This window comes from Falco rusticolus, chromosome 18 (assembly GCF_015220075.1).
Source record: "Falco rusticolus isolate bFalRus1 chromosome 18, bFalRus1.pri, whole genome shotgun sequence".
Lineage (NCBI taxonomy): Eukaryota > Metazoa > Chordata > Aves > Falconiformes > Falconidae > Falco > Falco rusticolus.
In genome coordinates this window covers 587,276-609,659 of record NC_051204.1, presented here as the reverse complement: position 1 = coordinate 609,659, position 22,384 = coordinate 587,276, and the positions used below count along the sequence as shown (strand labels likewise).

General features: G+C 49.2%; 1 protein-coding gene across 18 annotated transcripts in view; it reads right to left on the bottom strand.

Moving 5' to 3' along the window:
• MAPT (microtubule associated protein tau) overlaps window positions 1-19,385 on the bottom strand; it is a 52,908-nt gene extending 33,523 nt beyond the window's left edge. For 15 of the 18 annotated variants that reach the window (XR_005108007.1, XM_037411373.1, XM_037411377.1 and 12 more), the window contains exon 1: window positions 19,280-19,384. The gene's annotated coding sequence lies outside the window, so the exon portion shown is untranslated. Of the gene's footprint in view, window positions 1-2,584; window positions 2,713-18,989; window positions 19,213-19,279 lie in introns of those variants that run through there. The other 3 variants (XM_037411385.1, XM_037411374.1, XM_037411375.1) reach the window with 3 other exon arrangements.
• Window positions 19,386-22,384: the final 2,999 nt, after the last annotated feature.

The following is a 22,384-nucleotide window of genomic DNA, read 5'->3' as shown; positions in this document are numbered from 1 at the left end:
AGCAACGGCTTATCCCATAATTAACAGCTCCTCCAAACCTCACATTTTTCAAACCCTCAGCCCGCCTTTTGAGAGAGGAGGCGTACTGAGCAGTCATTTTGAGCTGTGCAATGAGGCAAGGAGGGGGACAAAGTTTTTGTTGCCAGGAGCAGGAGAAACAGGCTGATTTCTGGCAGTGCAGGCTCAGCCCACCAGCACCTCTGCTGTTTGTATGTGTGACTTAGGGGCCTGAGCATCCCTGAACATATCCAGTTTGTCCGGGAGGGGAGTTCCACTGGTGAGAGCCCAGCCACCTCATACCACCAAATGCAATTGCTTTGCCCTTCGCATCGGCGTCAAGACAAGACGCAGGCTGGCACACAGCCTATTTCACTCCCAGTCTTGGACCTGCTTTCCCAATGAGATAAAGGATTACAAAACACTGGCCTCCAAGCCTCCAACTGGTTTGAGAGTTGAATATTGCCAACCCTACCCTCAGGCCGTGTAACCTAGAGAGGAGCAGATATTCCTGTTTGCTGTAACCAGGGATGAGCCAGAGGTGTGCATGGATCCATCGGGAGAGCAGAGGCAGTGCAGGGCAGCTCATGGCATTCAGGCCATCAGGAGACTCGGGATGCACTTCTCCATGACTCAGCCAACTAAACTCAACATTGAGCAACCAGGAGCAACTCTCAAGCATTTGAATAGCATTTCACGGCTGAACTTGGCCCTGCACAGTCACTGCAGGCCTGTGCTGTACAAAATGTTACGGGCTAAAAGCCAAACCAGCAATTTTCACCCCAAAGAGCCCAAAGCACGCAGGACCACATATCCAGTATGAAATGATCAAACCTTCAACAGCCATCAAGAGCACTGCAGTTTAGGCCAGGAAGCAAAAGCTGTTAGTCAGCTCCAGGTCCACAAGATGTTTCAAAAGGAAAATTTTCCTTGTGGAGTTTGGCAAGGATACTGAAAGCAACATCACTCCTCTCAGAGGAGGTTGCAGAGACCTGACAGTAAAGCCTATTTGCTTTATGTAATGGCTCCCACAATGCCTGCAAAACCATGTACTGCCGTTTTTCCAACAGCCACAAAGATCTCTGTGCCAGCCCGCAGCCAGTCTGACCTGGCTTCATTTGCAAGACGCCATGACCATGAGTCAAGACATTGCAGCCATATCCCTGACACTGTCTTACATTCATGCCCAGGAGAACTGAGCCAGAAATTAAAAGCACTGCTCTTCTTCCACTACCCATCCTGCAAATTTATAGCTTGTTAGGCTCAAAGGCATCAATAAAATGGCTTGGTCTGGTCTGTCAGCAGAAGTAAAAGCTACTCTAGTAGCTTTTCAGCACAGCTGGGGCAGCACTGTTTCGAATAAAACCAACTGCTCAATTCATGGTAATCCCCCGCCCTTGCACAACCCACACATGTGAAAACTGGTCCAAACGGAATGACTGCTGCATCCCTCCTTCAAGAGGAACTGAACAATGGCTACAAATATTTCATAAAGAGGGAAGGAGAACAGGGAAGGCCTATGCAAACCAGGATTTAAAAAGAAAATTAAATCAATAAATGAACGAAACAGATAAAAAGTTCCCAGCTAGAACACATTTAATCCCTGCTTATAGGGCATAAACCAGCTCCAGGCATTGGAAAGAAACTTCTCCTGTAAAGCAGCATGTTTCTCCTGCCTGGTGACCCCTGTGCGCTGTAGACCACGAGGCCACACAGCTCCAGACAGCCCCATGCCCAGTCTGCAGCAGCAATTCTTGCACAGCCAGCAAACAGGCACCCCAGCTGCCTTTCTGGAGCACAGTCAGGACACATCATCACCAGCACAAAGACACAGCAGAGCCCTCATTCTGCTGCCGCTCAGGCTAACCACCAGCAAACCACGCACAAAGCCTCCAGCACTCTCCGCCTGGGAAGATTTAGATCCCAAATTAAGTTAAGCACCCCAAAGTCTTAATCCCTTGGCAAAAGGTTTCTCCACAATGAAAGGTAAATAAAACCAGGGCTGAAAACAACATACCCTATTGAGAGTGGCCCAGTGGTGAAGGGGGAAGAAAGCAGATGCTGGGGACCACACAGCTGTGCTTCGGTGGTGCTCAGCCTTGCGTAATCTGTGCCAGACAACATCATTAGCACTGCCACAAAGGAGCACAAAAATGCATCCCTGCAACCCTTCTGGTGCCAAGGAGATGAGTGCTCCCACGATGCCCGACCGAGGAAACTGGGTCAGCAGCTGCACCCCACTCACCCGTAAGCCCAGTAACACACAGGGCTACAACCGCAGCCCAAGGATCGACAGGGCACACTCTGACAGCCGCTGTTTCTGAACGGCCACAGCATTATTCCCCATCACAGAGGAAGTAGTCTCGATCTGCAGCAATTCAAACAGCACAGCTCCAGGGATCACGAGTTTGGGAACTAATAGCTCGATTTACATACGCACAAATCCCAAAATAAACTAGGCGTTGGCAGATCTGTTTGCGGCTGGGTGCGGGGGGTTACTAGCCACACATTGCAAGAAAACAGAGGAAAGAGAAATTTCAGCAGAAGGCGAGTGCAATGCTTTGAGAGATACTAGTTAGATTTGCACACTTTGGTACTCATCACTGGGCCCAACCGAGCAGCTCCATCTTTACACCAGCACACAGTGTCCAAGCAGTCACCCAGCTAATTTCCAGACATGGGCAGAGTAAAGCCTCTTGGCTATTGTATCTTGTACTCAGCCGCAGCAGTGTCTTCCTCCTCCGTTATTTAATCAGTAAGGGCAGTAAGCATCCACTCCTGTTACTTGAAAACGAAAATTCAACATGAGCTATCTGTTACCTCTGATAGGTGATCAAACACCTAAAGGGTTTTAAAAAAAGCGTCATTCCATACGAACTACTTAATTAAAATGGAGTGACAGCTCCATGAAATAACATCACCCTGAAAGAATCTTCATAATTCATAAGCAACTTTCTTTTCATCTCCTTTGTGTACACCTCCAAGTACTGTTTTTCCAAGAAGCTGACAGAGGAAGGAATATGGACAGCGATCTCATTAATCGCAGGCACTGCCTAATATTCAGTGAGTTGAGAAATTTCTTGAAGTTTCAAGTTATCTAGTCACAAGGCTAGAAAAACTTCTTCAGGTTCAAAGACTGACAAATGCCTCTCAGAACAATAAGAGGGAGTTGCAAAAGAAATAGTCTCAAAAATGCACCTTTCTTCATTTATTTTTTTTGTTTCATGTTTTTTCCATGTTAAAGTGACTCCTTGGGAGCCTGGAACTTTTGACACCTCTCTCTGGGGACTGGCCACCTTCCATGCAGACGTGAGATGGGTTTGGGTTCGTAGCAGAACAGCTTTGAGGCACAGGAGCCTCATCACAGCAAGAGTGGTCACACTGGCTTCATGCACACACACATTTGGGACCTGAAGGTTACGGAGACCAGGCAATAAACAACCCCCACATCAGCTAATGACATATTGCCACATCTGGAAAGGAGATGGGGAAAGGTGAGGGTGGGAACAGGGCAAGGAAACCCCAAGTACTGAGATGCCACGACTCCGTACAAACAGCACCAAAAAGGAACAGACAAGCTGGATTCAAAGACACAATAGCTCAGGGAATCATCAGTAAACAGCCCTTACAAACCTAACCTCTCCACAGCCAAGGGCTCTGCAAGCTAACTGATGAGGGTCACCAGCTGGCAAAGGTCTCCAGGGCATGCTCGGGGCTACAGAAAAGCCAAGGGATACTCACGAACTGACAAGTTCCTCAGTGTTGCTGAGAATTAAACTAACAGAATTTGCCATCCCAAATCAGCTTAGGCCCAGTTCAGCAGCTGCCTCCAAGCAGGGTGGCAATTAGGAGACCAGATTATCCAGGCACACAACTCCAGCCCACGGCCTAAACTGCAAGAGTAGCTGGACCCAGGAGATAGGAAATGGTTCTACCTGCATGTCTTTTCTCTGCCCAAATAAAAGTGCACCACAAACGTGGCCTCTCCCAAGAACAGGAATGTGCTGGGAATATACACGAGTGTTTTGCAGTGTAGAAATACTAACTCTGAATCTTGCATCAACTGTTACTGACAGAAGCACCAGGTGGTTTCACCAAAGACATCCTTATTCCCACATTCCCTGCAAGGGGAACAGAGGTGAAAAGGCTTGTCATGGAGCAGGCTGGGGGCAAACCAGAGCAGAAGCGAGGCTCCAACAGATGCCACAACCTGCATGCTCCCAGCTGTGCTGCTCTCATTCAGGAAGGGCTCTCTGGAGCAGCACCCGAGTAGAGAAACCAGAGGAAGCTCCTCAGGGACAGGACAGGGACATAAGGGCAGCAGGGCTCCATCTTTGTCTCACCTGAAACCTGAGCACTGCCACTATTACTACCTTCCTTCCTTGATCTTTTACCCTTTCTTACCTTTTGCTTTTTGCCTGTCTTATCTGACCAAGTCAAAACCAACCATTACAGCAGCCCCCGCTCCTGCCCCAGCTTCCTCTGTGAGCTTACAGGAGGGCGTTTAAGGACGATGGCTGCCCAGGGAGGTGTCAGCACTCGGGATCGCCGTTCTTATTCCATACTATGATGCAAAGATCAAGCTGTCTCTAAGTCCACTAACTTTAGCTAGATTAAAACTCTGATCAGAGTGGCTTACCATGTAGTAGAGAAAAAGGAAGCAACTAGTTTTAAAGCTTGTCCTGTCTGTTCAGCAAGCTCTTTGTGAATAGAAGGAAGAGAAGCCTCTTTGGCAGGGATTTACTAGGCTACCTTCGGATTTCTTCCCAACCCCCTACTGCAGTATCTTGCAGTCTTGCATGTCACAGAACCATAGGATGGTCTATGGGTGGATAAATTCTTCCTCCTTCAAAATCCTGCTTGTTGGGAAGCCTTTAAGCAGTTGAACATGTAGAGCGGATCAAAGAGAAGGCAGATCTTATTTACCAGCTAATTCTCTTTCACTCTTCCCATCCCAGGCTCAGCCCAGCCTGCTGGAAATCAGAGCATCTTCCCTGCTGCTGCAGGTTTTAAGGCGGGCTCACCAGCATTCAGGCTTGTACCAATCATTATTTACTTAACAGAAAATGGAAGCCTAATATTTCCCTTGCACTGCCTTTCAAAGGCTGTGCTGCATGCTGAGATGTGGCTGAACTGCTATGCATGGCAAAGTTCTTAGACATTCTCTCCAGCTGCTGGGAGGAGTTGCTCCCCCAGACCACCCAGTGCCACCAAAAAGAATCCATCAGGGAAGAAAACACAAGTCAATGTGTTCTTAGCATGCTACTTTCCAGCCACAGCAGAAAAGTAACATTTATGTGTGCCTGGATGGGGAGAGAGAAAAGAGGAAAGAAAAGTTCCTGGAAATGTCACTGGGATGGTCAACAGCACAACTGTGCTGGGCCCCATCAAAAGTCTCCTTTACCTTGGCCGGCAAATTACACCATAAGGAAGAAGAAACTGCTTTCCTGAGAGACTGCACTGCCTGAAGAAAGAAAAAGATATCCATCCCCACTAACTGACAGCTGCTGCACACTGTTGCTCACGTGGAACAATTATAAAGGATGTTCCCGTGATAAGCAGTTGAGGAAGGTCCCTCTCACACAGCAGTCAGTGGTAAAGGGAGCCTGGCAGGGCTCATCTGGTCTGTGGATGCTTGCAATCTACCACAAGCAGGACTAGTAGTGTGGCCAGCAGTTTCTCATGGTTATCACAATTTTCTACATTATTATGAGGTCAGAAACAAACTGACAGGACTTATTTCATGCTCCAGTGGGTACCACAACACATCCCAGGGCAGGGGAAGGCCGACAGATGCAGACGAGATCACCCCCATTTCCCTGAACACAGCCAATTTGGTAGGACACTGAGCACTGTCACACCCTTCTTGGGTTCCCAGACAGAGCTCCCGAAATGCAATTCAGTCAATTGAAAAGCTGAGAAATACCCCAAAACTCGCTCTTTATTAGCCAGACAGACACCAAACACCCTCAAACAAGCAGGAGGGTCAAAAAAGCCATGCTGGGTGATGAGACAGCGTGGAGCTGAGCTCACCCCACCTAGCAAGTGTGCGACGCAATCAACCAAAGCACCAGATAAAGGTGTTTCTAGCACGTTAGTGAACAGTGACTCCTTGAAAGCAGCTCTGCTGTTCATCCTCACACAAGCTCTCCAGCACCGTCTCCATTTTATAACCTACAGCTTTGTAGCACAGCCGTGGGCTGTAGGACCCAGCAGAGACGTCTGCCAGCGAGAGAACCAAAGCTCTGCTAATTTCCTTTCTCCGCAGGCTTTTGTAGTGGCACACATACAACAGCATCCATTTGGTGCACCAGAGCCACGGGCTAGAGAGATATCTGAAACCTGGTGTGAACATGGGATCTAAGACAAGCCCTGAGCCATCTGCAGAGTTCACACACCATCAGCACACTCTGCATTGAAGGAGTTAAATGTTCTGCATTTAAGTGCAAAAACTGCAGAGTCCATTGCAAGGAGAAAAACCCTCTGCAGTACTCGGCCGCCTTCCTGCCAGGCCCATGAATGTTCTCTTTCTTTGCTGCAGGAGAAAACAGCCACCCTTGCTGCGGTGCACAGGGCTAGGGCCCCCAGGGACACGCAAGCAGGGTTAAGCCTTCCTGTGCTGGAAGGCTGCACATCCTGCACTTCCCAGGAGCTGCTGTAGCCAGCTGGCCACGGTGCAAGCAGTGAGCAGGCTGCACACTAGCTACTGCTCCCATATGCAAAGGCAGACGATGCTGCTCTGTTTGGTGCTAGGCTCAAATGATGCAGACACTGGAAAGAGATCAACATGCAACCAGAAGCCTCAAAAATTAAGAGAATTTTATGGGAAGAAAACTTCACTTACACCTGTAAATGGACTTGAAGATTTAGGTACTTGGTATCACTTTCCACCTTAACCAAACCAGTAATGTGTACACGTGGTGCAGTTCCACAGGAAGGGCCCAAAAAAATAAGTAGGTGGTACCCCGGCCTCAGAGCAGCGACGTTTTCATTGTGGAAAGGTCGGAAGAGCAAGGCTCCTGCCTCAGAACTGGTAGAACAAGGCTGCAGTTTGACAAGCCAGGCCCAGATCACACTGCTTGGTCCTTATTCCTTACACCACCAGCACTGCTCCAGTACCCCACTGGAATGTGGTTCAAGGCACTAAACCAGCAGAAACTGAACCCCTCACAGGCAGAAACTGTATGTGACAGTAGTGCTATGGGTCATCTCACCCCAGCTTTGGAGCACCAAGGTAGCAGAGGGGGAAGCGTGGGAGGCCAGCACCAGCTGCCATCCAGCTGCACCTTGAGCCCCTCCAGGAATTGCCTCTGGCTTGAAAAAGGCACTGTCAAGACACAAGGTATGTGTTTATTGCTTACTTTGATCTCAGCTGCTCCTCTTTCTTTGATTTCACAGTGCTGACAACATTCGCTGCACCGTGACAGAAGTTCTGTGAATATTCAATGCTGATACAGTAATGAAGACATAAAACATAAAAGAACTTCATGCCAGAGCTCTAGCCTACGAATCCAAGTGATCCTAGCCAGAGTGGATGCGACAGAACTGGGAAAGTGCTGTGGACCCTAATGTTGCAGGAGATTTTCTCAGGGCAAGGAAAACATTCAAGGTATCTTCTCAAATCGGGCCTTCATTTCTTAAGTTATTTTGTGCTGTTTCAACACATGGATAGAAATTAAAATTATGACAACAGCACCATCTGCTCCAGCTACTGCCACACCACCATGGCTGGCATCGCTCTTGCAGTGACAGAAAGCCTGTCCCAGGGAAGAAGCCAAGTCAGGTGGGTTTTCCCAGGGAGCACTATCTCACTTCTACAGGATCCAAGTCCTGCAGGGCTCCTGACTGCAAAGATTGCAGATGCAGAAGTGGTCTCCAGTGTCCTACAGCAGAGAGACACTACCACTACAAGGAACAGGGAGGAAGTGGACAGGGTGTCCAGTCAGTTGGGTTAAGCAGTGACACTCGCTGCCCTCAGCAATGGTCAGAAGCCCAGGGTAAGCAGGTCAGACACAGGCATGCAGGAACAGGCATTACCAGCTTGCCTGAAAAGCCACAGCTTACCACTGCAATGGGAAACACAGGCCTCTACGCACTCCTGTGACAAACCATCACCCACACAGTTCAGCCACAGTGCTTATTTCACCAAGCCATTACTGCTTGATACCCAAACTGGGCACCAAATACCCTTTGGCCCCATAGTGTCCAGTTCCAGCATCCCGAAGATGGCTGAGAGCACTGGCATCCAGCAGGATACCTTACCAGGACAGGCTCTCTATAAATACAGGGGAAGAAAAGAGTCATGCATTCCTTACACACTGGTTTCTTAGCCTAGAAAAAAAACAAACATGACAGACCTCACAAGCTTTTGGGACTTTAGGAGGACTTGTCCTCAGTCCAGCAGTCACTATGCAACATGACAGGACTTGGAAAAGGTGATTTAGCTTTTGTCTAGCTTTTCTGCATTATTTTTGCTTTACATGAATAACAGACACTTCAGATGAGGTCAAAAGCCAGCGTGTGTTTCCTAAATGTCTTTTTTTTTTTTTTTTTTAAGGCCAAAAGACACACAAAAGACACAAACAATAGGACATTCATCCAGCATTTCTGCTACACCTACATCTCCCTTGTCATGTTATTGCATAACAGCGGAAGAAAACAGTTCCCTCAAAATGTTCACAACAGTATTTATTAAAAACTAAAATTAGCATTTTTTAATTAAATCTGTATCAGAAGAGGTAAGAAGATGATAAATGCAGAAAAAAAAACCCTAATCTGGAGGAGGTCAAGGAAAAAAGCCATCATCGGGAAAGCACAGCCAAGGGATGAGTGCATCATTCAACTCTTCACAGAGACAGCAGGGACTGGGACAGGCCAACCACATCAGTGAGTAATGGGGAAAAGGGCTGGGCACCCCAGCAGGTTCACACCTTGCTGAGCACTGGGAAGTTGCTGCCCCAGTCACAGGGAGCGGCCGATCAGGCTGCTCACGGCTTGCCACAGTTCCGCCAGGGGCCTGTCCTAGCTCCAAGTTTCATACACCACGGCATGAACAGCAAGCAAGAGGTGCGGCAGAAGACAGTAGTGTCTCCTGATACCCTGCACAAGTTAAGAGTTCGGGAGCCAGAGTTCTTCCTTCTAAAAACAAAAACCCAACAGAAGCTGCATTTGTACCTTTCACAACAAGGGAGCACAGTTTGAACCATGCCGAGGCACAAGACAAACAAGGCTTTTCAAGTAAGGATGAACAGCAAATAAAAACCTTCATACACAAAACACATCCCTACTGAGTACTCTGATGTCTGTCCAGCTGGTCTTTGCCCAGTTTGGGCCACTGGGGATGACAATCAGGTAGCAATCTGTCTTGCCTTGATTCTAGTTTTATTGAGCAGATGAGCAGTTTTGCAACAAAAGCAGATGCAGGCAGCATGAACAGTCACAACCCACATGGGAACCCAGACCATAAATTCAGCCGAAGAGTTCTAAAACCATTATTTCCCCTCCCAACCCAAAGGCTAAAGGAGGAGCAAGTTAAAAAAAAAATAAAATCCGAATCCATGTGCATTTTCATCATCCCCAGGAATTAGCTGGAAGCCCAGTTGATGCCCATCTTCCTTTCCACAGGGGTGAAGAGTGGAAATTGTCTGAATTTAAGACTGCCCCAAGTCTAGGAACTCAGGCTCAATATCCCCTAGTACATTCGTTAAAAATAAACCAGGTGCAATCAGTCTCCTCAGGGATTTTATCCCCTTTCAGCTCTAAATGCAGCTCTGCTGTCACACGTATGATATGTATAAAAGGACAAGTCTGCTTCAGAGCTTTACTTCCTGCTTAAAATAATATTACTCCTGGTCTCGGGTTACCAGGGATCTATTCATGTTTGGTAAGGTCACAGGCTCTACCGAAATCATTAATACAAAGGCTGGAATAAACAGGGTTGCCAGTATTTCGGTAGTGCTTCTTTTTATTGCAGTGCACGAGTAGCAGCAGACTATCTGAAGAGGCTCTGACCACACCTAGAGCCACAGCGCTTTGTACTCCTTCCCAAGGGAGGCAGAGAGCAGCGCACTGCGGGCGGGAGATGCTGCCTCCTGTTCTCACACCGAGGCGAGGCAGGAGCTTCACCCACCTTACAGAAAGGCCCGTTTTCATAGATGGTATGTGTTTAGGGCACTCTCTCTGCAGACTACCGGACTTCAGTGCCTAGTGATCCTTACTCAGTTCCAAAACTCACTTTATGCATGCTGATCTCCCTCCAGCATCACCTAGGTATGCCCAGCTTCCTCTTGCTAACGAGAACTTTCTAGCAATCCAACCAGGCCATTTCAAGCTATTTTGCCACGAGCATTGGTAAGGTGCTTTTCACCTGCACACAAACATTGCTGCAACTACAGTACAGTATTCTTCCATTCAAGAATAATTTAAGCACGAAGAAGCTCTTGGATGTTGATAGAGCAAACCCACAAACCCACTCATGGATTTAAAAACCCCTCCATAAGGGAAGTATACGAGCAACAATAACTGATGAAACACGCTTTGGAGCTGAGCATGGACCTCAAGACAGCTGTGACAATAAACCCTATTATTAGACAAAATAAAAGCAGCGACATATTTGAGTTTAAGCATTAATAAGTGCCTTCACATTAAACAGCATCCATGACTCTCTTTGCCTCTCACCTTGAGGAACCTGGGGGAAGGAAGGAGCTAGCAAGGTAATTCAGCTACCACTAAAATCAGGGAAAGGCAAAACTCATGCCAAGTATTCTACAAAACCATAAAATAAGGGTTCCCAATGCTGGAAGACCAGTACGTTCTGCAGGGAGCTGGGCCCTGCTCATGCTCTCAGCAAGTCCAGCTGCTGAGCACTTGCCCAAGGGAAGGGCCCCGCAAGCATCAGCTGCCCCAGCGAAGAGGCTCCCAAGAGCACTGCAGAAGAACATGAATCTGGTTCTCCAGGCAAGATTCAAAATGGAAGGGAAAGAGGACAAGCACAGGAAAGATTGATGAGAAAGGAAGGGAGACAGGACAGCATGCCCGCATGTGCACATGGTGCTTGGATTTGGCAGGTACCCAAGATGCACACACTGCTCAGGATGAGAACAAAACCTAGCTGCATCGTGGTAGATCCTCTCTCCAGCTCACAGTTGCCCTTTTTCAGATCACCCATCCACCACCACAACCCCCGCAAGTCTCCTCTTTGCAAGCCCCAGAGTCACTCCCTTTGTCACAGGATAGGTCCAATACCCTCATCTTAGTCCCAGCCTTTCTGATTCTGTTCTCTTGCTTACTGATGGGCAGTGTCTACAAGCAACACCACAGCTCAGGCAGTAGATCTTTAGCTGGATTTTTAACCTGTTTTCCTTTTTGTACCCAACGGCAACGTTTATTACTTCTGCTTATATATGCCCGCCAGGCTCTCCATTATTACAGCAGAAGAAAAGGGAAAAGCATGTAGTTTTCTGTCCAATTTGGAGATGTCCATTGTTAAAAGCTACTTCTGCAAACCCCTCCAGCTAGCTCCAGGGCAGCATCATTTATCATGCTGATGAGGCAGTAGGTAAAACTACAAATAAAGTAGTAACTTCAAAGGGCAGAATTTGCTTAAAGTCTGCCCTTGAATTCAGACTAAGCAGCATCTGAAAATGAACCACAAAAGGCAACTCTGACTTCAGATTAAAACCCAGCTTTGGGCTCACAAACATCTGATGTCTGACACCACAAGCTACAGCTACCAGCAGAGAGCACGTGAAACTCCACTTCTGTAACACAACCATACGAGCCAGCTTCGTCACAGGTCTCACCTTAAACCACAAAGGTAATTCAGTCCTGCAACTCCTACCCCATCACATCCAGGATCTGCAGTGGGAGGGTAATAAAATACTCAGCACCTGCATGGAGCTGGTCAGCACTTTGTAAAAGGAGGGTCAGCATTAGGAAAGGAACACAAGCCACATTTACAAAATCTTAGGTTTCATTTACTTCTGACCATACCAAAGTGAAGTACACTTTCAGATAAAAATTGTATTTTTATGCAGAGGCTCCCCTTGCCAGCCTGCACTGACACATAACCCTGAGAATTCACAAAAGGTTAGAGCTACAAACCAGCCTCCAGGAAGCTCATCCCACTAGATTATCCCTTCTCTTGGGACAGTCTCTTCCGGCAAACCCTTTCTGTCATCGCTGTGTCCTCAAACTAACCACACAATGAACACACCTTGAGCCCTGCAAACCAGGTCAGGGACATTTTGTCACCTATAACCCCAGCACAAGCAAGTTTTCAACCTACTCCCAAAACCCTCGCAACACCATACTTCCAGTCATTGATCCAACAGCCCCTTCCCAGGACAGGGACCCAGGGAGAATACAGTATGCACAAAACCTTCAGCTAGCTTTACTGCATCTCTTCAGCCCCCTTCTTGTCCTTCCACTTGCATTTTGCTGCATCTCAGCCCGATGAAAGCTCATGTGATGCCTGCACTCACCATCCTTCACCCTCTGCCAAAGACTCACCCCACTACCTGGATACATGAGACCACAGCAGCCAGCCAAGACAAAAATTACTTGCCCACCATCTTGCCTCTCATCTTGACTGTGACAGGCCTGCTCTGCCCTCAGCTCAACCGAGAATGTACACATCTGGCCAAATGTGTTCCCTGTACCAGGAATCTCACATGAAACAACACTTGAGAGAAAGAAGGAGCAGAGCTGCATGTGAGCAAGACACACACACACCGTCACAGTAAGACCAAGCCAGTGCATCCAGGATCTCAGTCAAGCTTTGATCAAATTAAAGATGAAATGTTTCTTAGTCAGAGAAGTATTTCACCACTCTCAACACACACCCTCCTGCTTCTCCAGTTTCAACTTCAAAAGGGCATCCCAGCAAATGCTTCTTTCCAATGTGTGGAAGACCGCTGATTTATCTCAGAAATGGATCTCCAGGCCAGCACAAACATGCACATCGCTGAGCTGGATGTGTCCAAGGATCAGGGGAGAGGCTTGTTTAGATATTTTTGAGCCATTTACAAACACCCCAAGGAATTTCATTCTGCAGCGAGTGACTTGACACACTCATGAAATCCATCTGAAATTACATCAGGCACTTCCAGGCAGACAGCCTGGGACAGGAGCTGATGGGCAGCCATAAAGTGAAATGCTGACAAGTGGCAGAAAGCCCTGCAACTCTGTAGCACACAGCATTCAAAGTCACACATGCTATTAAAACCCATGAACACAAGTGGTTTCATCACCTCTTGTAAGTGCTAGGTTTCCCCACGAATGGCAGTTTAATACAGTCCTCCTTCCCACGGGCTTGTATAATCTGTCCCTTAAGACTGCACTTCGTCCCACAATGACCCCCATCAGCCTTCATCCTTCCCATGTGCCTTACAGCAGCATCAAAGACAGCTGAGCCACAGCTCACCGAAGAGCAACACACACACTGGCCAACTGAATCGGACAGCTGAGGGACAAATGGACCTGCCTTCCCAGGGCACTGATGGCGCAGTCCCACCAACTGCTCCGAAGTAATTCAAGGACAGCACTGAGGGAGGGCACAGAGGCAAAGATGGACAGACAGGGCTACCAGATCTGTTCTAGGAAGAGAGGTCAGGGCAGGTACAGCAGGGAGGCTGCAAAGATGGAAATAATTAGCGCAACTGCAGCGATAATCCTTTTAGCTTAACAGAAGGTATCCCCTGGTGCTCCCTTTTCTTGGATATTTAAAGAAAAGACACTGAAAACACAAGCCACGCCACATGTAATGACTGCCTTTACTGATCGGACTGCTTGGAAGGGAAAGGGAAAAATCAGTGGATTGATTTGAGGAGCATGAAGGGCTTATTAGACTTGCAAAGAAAATCCACTCAAGTCTAAAGGCACAGATACAGCTCCTCCAGACTCCAGTGTAAACTGCATATGCTTTCCACAGGCACTTCAAAAAAAAAAAAAAAAAGCAGCCTACAACCAGCAGATTTCACTGCCAAACACAGCTACAACTCGTGGATGGAGGAGATCCATCCTGCTGCAAGAGATTCAGAGATGCCTTCAGTCCCTCACAGCAGAGCTGTGCCCACCTTAACCACACAAGGGATTACCTAAAGGTCCACTTTAGTTTTCTGCTATAACCACCACAACCTGGGGTGACCTGCAAAGACAGCTTGGGACTGAGGGCTGTTCATCTTAAAAAGGCAGGTGGGAGCACTGCACAGAGCAGACACGCCACTGCTTATGCACCTCCAGGCAGGAGCAGTGACCCAAACTGAGGGCTGCACCTCTGGTGGGGCTGAGCCAGCTTGATGCTCTGCAAGGTTTTGTCAGGACTGCCTGCCACCAAACAGCCCACTGACCTCTGCCCAGGACCACTCACCCTCATTCTCTTCCCAGGACTGGTCTGCGATGAGTGGGAACATCTCTGCACTGCTCTGCAAGGATTAGCAATCCAGTTCAAGTTACTTCTGCAATTTCCTTTCTTTTCTGTCTCCGTAGGTAGGCAAAGCCCAGCCTATGCAACCCATGCATTACAGCAATGCCTTCTTCATTGATGAGCACCCCCAAGTGCAAGGACATGCCCTTGGGGTGAGCCCCAGACACCATGCCAGCCCACCTCTGGAGTCTAAACACCAGTTAAGCAAGCAAAGCTCCCGAGGCAGAAAGAGATTACACTGGATGGGTAGAAAAACCTAGAAAGCCAGCCAGCTCCGATGCAACTGCAGCAATAGAGGTCCTCTGAAAGCTGCTGTCCTCCCAAGCCATCAGCTGGTGCATCTTCTAAGCAGAGGCTGGGAATAGCCAAGATGCTGAGTCTGGGGTTCCCCCTCCACCTGGCTATGGGCAGGCACACAAGGGAAACATCCCTCATTTTGTTTAACAGCCTCAGCTGTTCTAATACAGCTTAAGAGGTCTGTTTTGCTTCTGCAAGAAAGGGTTCACAGTGCTTTGTAGGCCTTGCAGCAAGCCATATACCCAGAAAGCACAACGCACAACCCTGTTGTTCATGGGCTGGTGGCTTCACCTGCGTGCAGAGCCACAGCCCTCCTAAACCTGCGCCACATTCCAGCAGCTCCACCAGTGACAGCCCTAACACACCGCACACCCTCTCAGCATCACCCAGATGAAGGACACAAAAGTCTGTCACAAGTCCAGGGCACTTCACTACAGGCTTCTGACTCTCTGTCCACACCTACATACAGCCAGCACACAGCCTAGGAAGCAATAAGCCAACCTACTAGCCAACTGACCTCAACCACCAGCAGGCTAAGCAAACTGGAAAATACTGGGAGCTGGGTTGAAGCCAGCACCCTGATTCTTTCTTGATTCATCAAGCATCAGAGCATTGCTACAGCTAAATTAGCAACACTCCTTCAAAAGATGCAGAGACAACAACCAAGCCTCATCAGCGCACTGGGCTGGGAAGATAAGCTTATTCTGCTCAAGACAAACTCAAATCTACAGCTTTCTCCAGCTTTTGAATAACATTCCTATTGGGAAAAAAGGGAACGGCCACCCTCAGCATTTCCCCTCAGACACTGCTTCATAATCCAATTTTCAACACTTTGCAAACCAAAAGGGATTTGTCTGAAAGTCTGGATGTGGACACACCCCAGCACCCACATCTCGAACAGCTATGCCAACCGTCCATACAGGCGCACACTGACACTCCAACAGGCAAAGTGGTTACAGTTGTGCTGCTGGACAATTTGTGTCTGGACAATTTGTTCTCCTATGCTGATGAACACTGGCTTTCAGAAGGAACAGCAGAGACACCATCTCAAAAGCATTTTCAACGTGGCTCTCCCCAGCCGTTTCTAACGGCCACATGATGCTGCAAAGCCCAACTTCCAAATGAGGATATAAACATCATCAAGGAGCAATTTGCATTACTCCCTGCTACTACACATTAAGAACCGCTCAGCTAAGCCCCAGCAAATACAACCACTTCCAAATCCCATGACTGGCAAAACCCTGGGGAAAAAAAAAAAAAAGACGATGCAACACAGATCCACAAGCATGCAATGAAGAACAGAATTTTTCCAAAATGAAGCAGAGGAACATGAAAGGCAGAAGAATAAGACACCTACCTTACTGGCATGCTGCAAGTATCCCTGACTAGCTACATTGGGCTCAGCCTCAACATGGAAAGAGCAGTTTACAGTGCCACATTTCCCTCACTTTTATCCTGCGAGGACTGCTCTCCTGGCCAGGGGAGCAGACTTCCCCATGGCTCTCAGGAAGGAAAAGAGAAAGCTGCAGCACTCCTTGTTCAGGACAGATAAATATGTTTACTTGGTCCAGCTGAAACTGCAGTTTATCAAGCATAGAGGCAATGGGACAGTTTGAACTAAATGCCTCGGTTAGAAAGAGGCTAGAAGCAGAGGACAGCAAGGCAATACAGAGGAACTGATGCAGGGTGAGGAAGACTAATTAGAAGCCTGACCTGTAAATACTTAACATAGTACTTGAAAAGGGCATGTAATAAGGGAGGGCCACAAAACCCATACTATTGCACTTGTCACCTGCAGGGACTGGACCCATTTCCCTTCCACGGGAGCTCCCCACAGGTTCACACAGAGGTCCTGTCACTTCTGTCCTCATCTCAGCTAATCCCAACTGATGAAGGGTAAATGTCCGTATCTTATCAGTGATGCCACCTGCCCCTTCCAGAGCAGCTAATAGCCTTGGCAGAGACCCACAATATGTTGATGTGTCTCATGTTCATGTCAGGTGGGACCTTTGTAACAAGTTCACCTGAAAGCTGCAGGTCAGCAGCAAGCTGTTCCAGAGCAGGGCTGAACAAATGGGTCCTCTTTTAGAGAGAAACAAGAGTCTTCATTTAAAGGCTTCAAATAACAACAACCATGCTACACACTTTCACTCATTAAAACAGGCAGAGCTACCTCAAGTTTCTCAAGGGTCAGCTTCTGGCCATCTTGCCATGCAAGATAAAGACATACCCACAGTACTGGGCATCTCCATGCACACACTAATGACCTAAAAACCTTTTACACCAAACAGACCTCGCCCAAGTGTTTCATTTTAAGTTCTGTGTGTTCAAGACTCAGCTGTCCTAAGATCCTCTCGTACTGCAATCAAGCCTTATGGAGGATGGAGACCCAAGCAACCAACCTCTGGGACAGGCATCTCACTTTCCCAGAACACAAGAGCTGGGTCTCAAAAAACAAACCCCACCTGCATCTTAATTCCAAAGCCCTGAAGGCAAGCCTTCATTTCCAAGGGCATTCAACAGCATGAGGTACCTCTGCTAACGTTGGGGGATGGCACGGGGATGTATGCCACAGCCATACACCTCCCTTCAAACACCATTACTCTATCTAGAGCAAGAAAATGCAACACTTTTACAGGTGTGAATTATCCACCTGGATAACCCCTATGCACTACAGGCAAGTCAGCCAGCACCTTGCTTTTCTCCTTAAGTTGCACATCTTGGGGTAAAAAACAATCATTTTGCATATCAAGAGGGAACAAAGTGTAACTGGGTTAGCCTATTTCTCATTTCTAGAGAGAATGAGATTTTGATTTTCCTTCTCTCAAGAGCAGCCAGTAAACACTCAACTGAGATCTGTTTTGATTGACTACCTTGAGAGAAAAACGCAAAAAAATTGAACTGCACAAGGAAAACCATTAAACACTCCAAACGTGAGGTATTGGCAGCAAATGCAAAAACCCTTCATCAGATGCAAGAGGGCAGCCATTGCTCGACACAACAAATTAATGATTCTCAGTAGTGAATTTTGTTCCACTCATTCAGACACACATTAGACATCTGCCCAGATCCACGCAGATAAACGCAGGACAGCTCAGGAATATACTGCATACAAATTGCTGAAGTGACAGCTTAGCTCATCTCAGCTGCTTGTTCCAGCAAGCCCGTTTCTAAGCAAGACCAGCCTCTTGCTGCAAATGGAGCTGCACCTCGCGTGGTGGTACCACCAGCAAATGGAAGGAGAAACTCCCTTTAACGCGATGGCAGCTACCCTCTGTGAACAAACAACAGGACTGCATTTCTAGGTGTTAAAAAAAAAAAAAAAAAAAAAAAAAGAAAATTATCCTCCCTAGCCAAATCCTCCCTTGTGCTAACATGGCAGACAGGGATGCAGGCAGAAATCTCCATCCCTTACCTGAAGTAAGTGGTTTCTACTCCTGATGGGTTTAATTGCTCCAAGCCAGGAGGGCAGGTGTGCCACGCAGCCCGCCTGGAAACACCTGGCAGAAAAACTTCCCATTTTGCACCTGTTTAGCTAGGCTTAAAACAAAGAAATACTCAGCAACTACAGGAAAAAAGGGAAAGCCCAGGAAGGGGGCCAGACCTCCGCCCCGCCTGGTGCGATTTTAGGACAAGGAAGAACAAGCAGCACAGAAAGAAGCTAATGAAAGGGACAAGGGGACCATTTCGGCAGGATGCAGGGATGCCTGTGAGGTGCGAGGCACATCCAGGAGAGCTGACACCACCAGTTACGCCAAGAAGCACCACCCCAGCCCCAAGCCCACCGGGCTGGGCACCAGCATCCCCAGCCCGGCTGGCAGACACGCGGGGTCGGACAGCACGGGAACCCACCTGGGGCCGCCGCGCCGTTAACGTTAAATATTGGAACCTCTCGGCTGGGGCACCTGGGGGATGCACAAAGCACGGCAACTCCGGGGCACCGTGACCTCAATAACGCTTGCCACCCCAACATTTCGGGCTGGGCGTGACAGCTCCGGTTTTTTGAACCGCCTTTTTCCTCATGGTTTTCTATTATTGATTAATTTACCTGTTTTAATTACAGCTGCCCCCCGCCTTCCCCCCTCCCCACGGACGGCTGCAGAAGATGGCACCGCGCCGGGGTGGGAAGGCGCTGCCCACCCCTCCTGCCGCAGCCCCGCCGGCACAGCCCCCGGCCCCACCTGCCGCAGGGAACGGGGTTAAAAAAACGTTGAAAAGGGGAAAGGGAAAAAAAAAAAAAAAATCCACCCCCCACCCTCCCTCCCCGCACCTGCAGCCGGGCGGCAGCGCTGCCGCAGGGGACGCCCCTCGCACTGCTGCAGCGAGCGGGCTGCCGAGGCGGCCCCCGGGCACACCGGCAACCGGGGGTGACGCGCCCCTCCGCAGCGATTTTTTGGGCTGAAATGGCTGGTTTTAGGCGTTTTGGTGGGGCGCTTTTTTTTTTTCTGCTCCACCCGTTTCAGGCTTTCAGCGTGGGGACAGCGAAACGCAGCGCCCGGAGACCGGGGAGAGGGGGCCCGGCCGTGTAGCACCCCATCCCGCCTCCCGCCGGGGCCCTACCTGCCGCTGCAGGGGAGTCCGCACCGGAGCCGGGCGGCGAGTGACAGCGGCGGCGCGGGCGGGGCGGGGGCGGGGCGGGCCGGGGGGCGCGCGCGAGCTCCGGAACCTTCGCCGAGCCGGCGGGGGGCGCGCAGCGGCAGGGCGCATGCGCCGCACTGCTCCCTGCCCCCCATCCCGGAGGGCCCCCCCGGCGGCGGGTGGCGCATGCGCGGCGGGCGGGGCAGGGCGGGAGGGGCCGCCGCGGTCTTTTGTCTGCGGCACGCGGGCGCGCGTGGCCCCGCCCAGCAGGGGGCGCTCGCGCGCTGGCCGCCCCAGCCCGACGCCATTTCGCAGGGGGCGCTGAGGGGAGGTGGGTGTGGGGCTCTCCCGGGGGTCCCGCGCCCCCACCCCCCCCAGCCCCCCAAGCTTCCGCCCCCCCCACCCAGGCCTGTCACAGCCCCGCGGCGAGGGGACGCGCCGCCCTGGCTCCCGCTTGGCCACGCGTCCCACGCAGCCACCTGCGGCGGGGGACGGAGCCACCGGCTGAGGCGCGGCGCTGCTGCGGGCCGCTGCCCGCCATATCCCGGGAGATGAACGCGCTGAGGGCAGCGAGCTGCTGGCAGCGCCCGTCCCTTCCTCGCCAGCCCCCGGCAGCAGCTGCAGTGTGCAGCCATCCTGGCACAACCTTGTCCATGGCAAGCACCGCACTACAGAGACAGCAGTCTTGTGCACAGGGCAGGCGGCTCTGGGCTGCTGTCTGCACGACCAACAAGCCCCAGAATGCCATGGAGGGACAGTGGTGGGCAGCTGTCCTTAGCGTCTGAGTAGACACCTATGCCAAGGAGCCAACGGTGATGCGAGAAAATACAGTGAAAAACCTAAAACTCTGTAGGCAGGAGTTGCATAGATAACAGGAACCATCAACAGGCAGGCAGGAGCCTCACCGTCTGCGAGAGAAGGTCTGGAGCTTGGCCTGCTCAGCACTTCGAAAGGAACAGTTAGTACAGATGTAGGTGAGCTCCACAAGAATGTAAATCAGTAGCCGCCTTACAGGGATGTGCTAATTGCTAAAAGAAAAACTACTTAAGTGATAAGACTCAAGGACACTAGGATAAAATAATGGATCCCGACCTCCTACTCAAATGGCCCCCCCAAAGAGGGTAGATCCCTTGCTCAGGGAGCATGCACGGTACATTTAAAATGAACTATACCTTTAAATTGAAGCAAGAAAGCAACTAACCAATAACTAGTTAGTAGGTGTAGACTTTGGGCAGAACTAAGCAATTTCACTGTATAAATATGTATTGTGAGTACAGCCAAGTGTGCAAGTTAGGAGAGGCGATCCCCCTTGCACCCGGCGCCGCAATAAACATACTTGCTTTATAACTTACCGTGAGTTATAGAGTTTAATTCCGCACATCAACGGGTGATGTGTTATCACCCTGAGGCACCAGGGTGCCCTCACCACCCAACACAGGGCCCGCAACCCAGCCTGAAGCGCTGGAAGGTAGAGGGAGAGGCTGAAGAAACAAGCAATACTCGCAAAAGATCCCTTTCCACCTTGCTTGCTTCATCTGGAAAAGCAATGAGATGCCCAGGAGCATTATGGACACAGCAGAGATCCCTCAGTGGAATTACTGCCTTGTGTTACAGGTTTACAAGCCCTGCTAATTGGATTTAGTGGAGAAACTGCAGGAAGGATCTTCTGTCAGGCCCCAAGTTTCAGCTTTTTCCTGAGAAACATTCAGGTGCAAATCGAGGGCAAGTGTCCAGTCTTAAGAAAAGGTTTCTGACAGAGACTGTGAAAAGAAAATCAATAGCAGAAAAAGAAACAGATACAGAACCTGCAGCACCAGAGGTTTTTAAAGGCAGACTGGGTTGGGAAAGGTCTATGGAGAGACAAAGCCCTTCTCTTACTACAGTATCAATAACCGTGGAAGTACAAAGTACAGTCATATGAGTGGGGGAAAAATATAATCTGGATTTATGAACAGACAACACTATGAGATAGGGATTTTCTTCAGGTCAGTAGAAACAGGTGAGGAATCTAAAACCAGGGAAATGGCTCTTTTCTGCCCATTTTTAAACTGGCTAAAAAGTAGCCACGATAAATTAGCTGGAGAATTTTCCCAGGATAGACACAACTTCTCTCAAGAAGATACCATTGCTTTGGGAATTGTAAAATAAATACTACAGTGCTACAAGTGGATCTGTCCATGTGAGACACCACAGAACAAGATGAATTTGAACTTAAGTGCAAGCAGCTAGAGTCCAATTCTGGAACAGCAGCTCTTCCTACAGGCAGTACTGATGTACCGGGAACACAAGACTGACTGCGAATGAGCTGAGCATCCTTAAACAGGACTATTTCATCATCTAAAGACAAAACTAAAAGGACTCTCTGCCCTCATTTCTTAACACAAAGTAATCAGCACAATGATACCTGGCTTTCTGAAATAATCTCAAAGCTCAGCTTTGCCTGCCAGAGTTCTCAGCTCACCAGGCACCAAGTCCCTTCTGGATCCAAGCAACCATGGGCTGGGAAGCATCATTAGCCAGTCCCAGCTGATGTTCAGGCACAGCCATTCTTACCACATTCTGGACATTTAGAAGTTCTGTTGGCAAAGGCAAGTCAAGAATTAAATCTGTCAGCTGATGGACCACAGTACTGCCAGCCTCAAGAAAAACAGCAACGGTTCCCCGTAGTCAGCTCTCCAGGACTGCAGTCACACAAGCGAGCACCATCCTGGCCCAAAGCACAGCCACAGAAACCTGGTGGCGCAGTACTTGAAAAACTGTTGAGTGTCATAAGCAGTCCTATCTAGAAAAGGCACAATGAGCAAATAGGCTCAGTATCTAGTATCTTGCTGTTGAATTCCATCTGTGTTCAGAGAAATAGAAGCACATGGATATTCCTAGTAAACAAGACTTCTGCAAAGACAGTCAAATCTACATAAAGCTTCTCCTCCTCACCAACACCCTGCAGGGCCAAAAACACAGGCTGAATGTCCACATCAGAGAGGTAGCAACTAGGAGAAGATTCCCTTGTTCAGGTGCCCTCGCTCCCTATGTCTTAACACACACCTCTAGCTTGCTGCAGATCCTCCATCCCTTTGATGCAAAGCC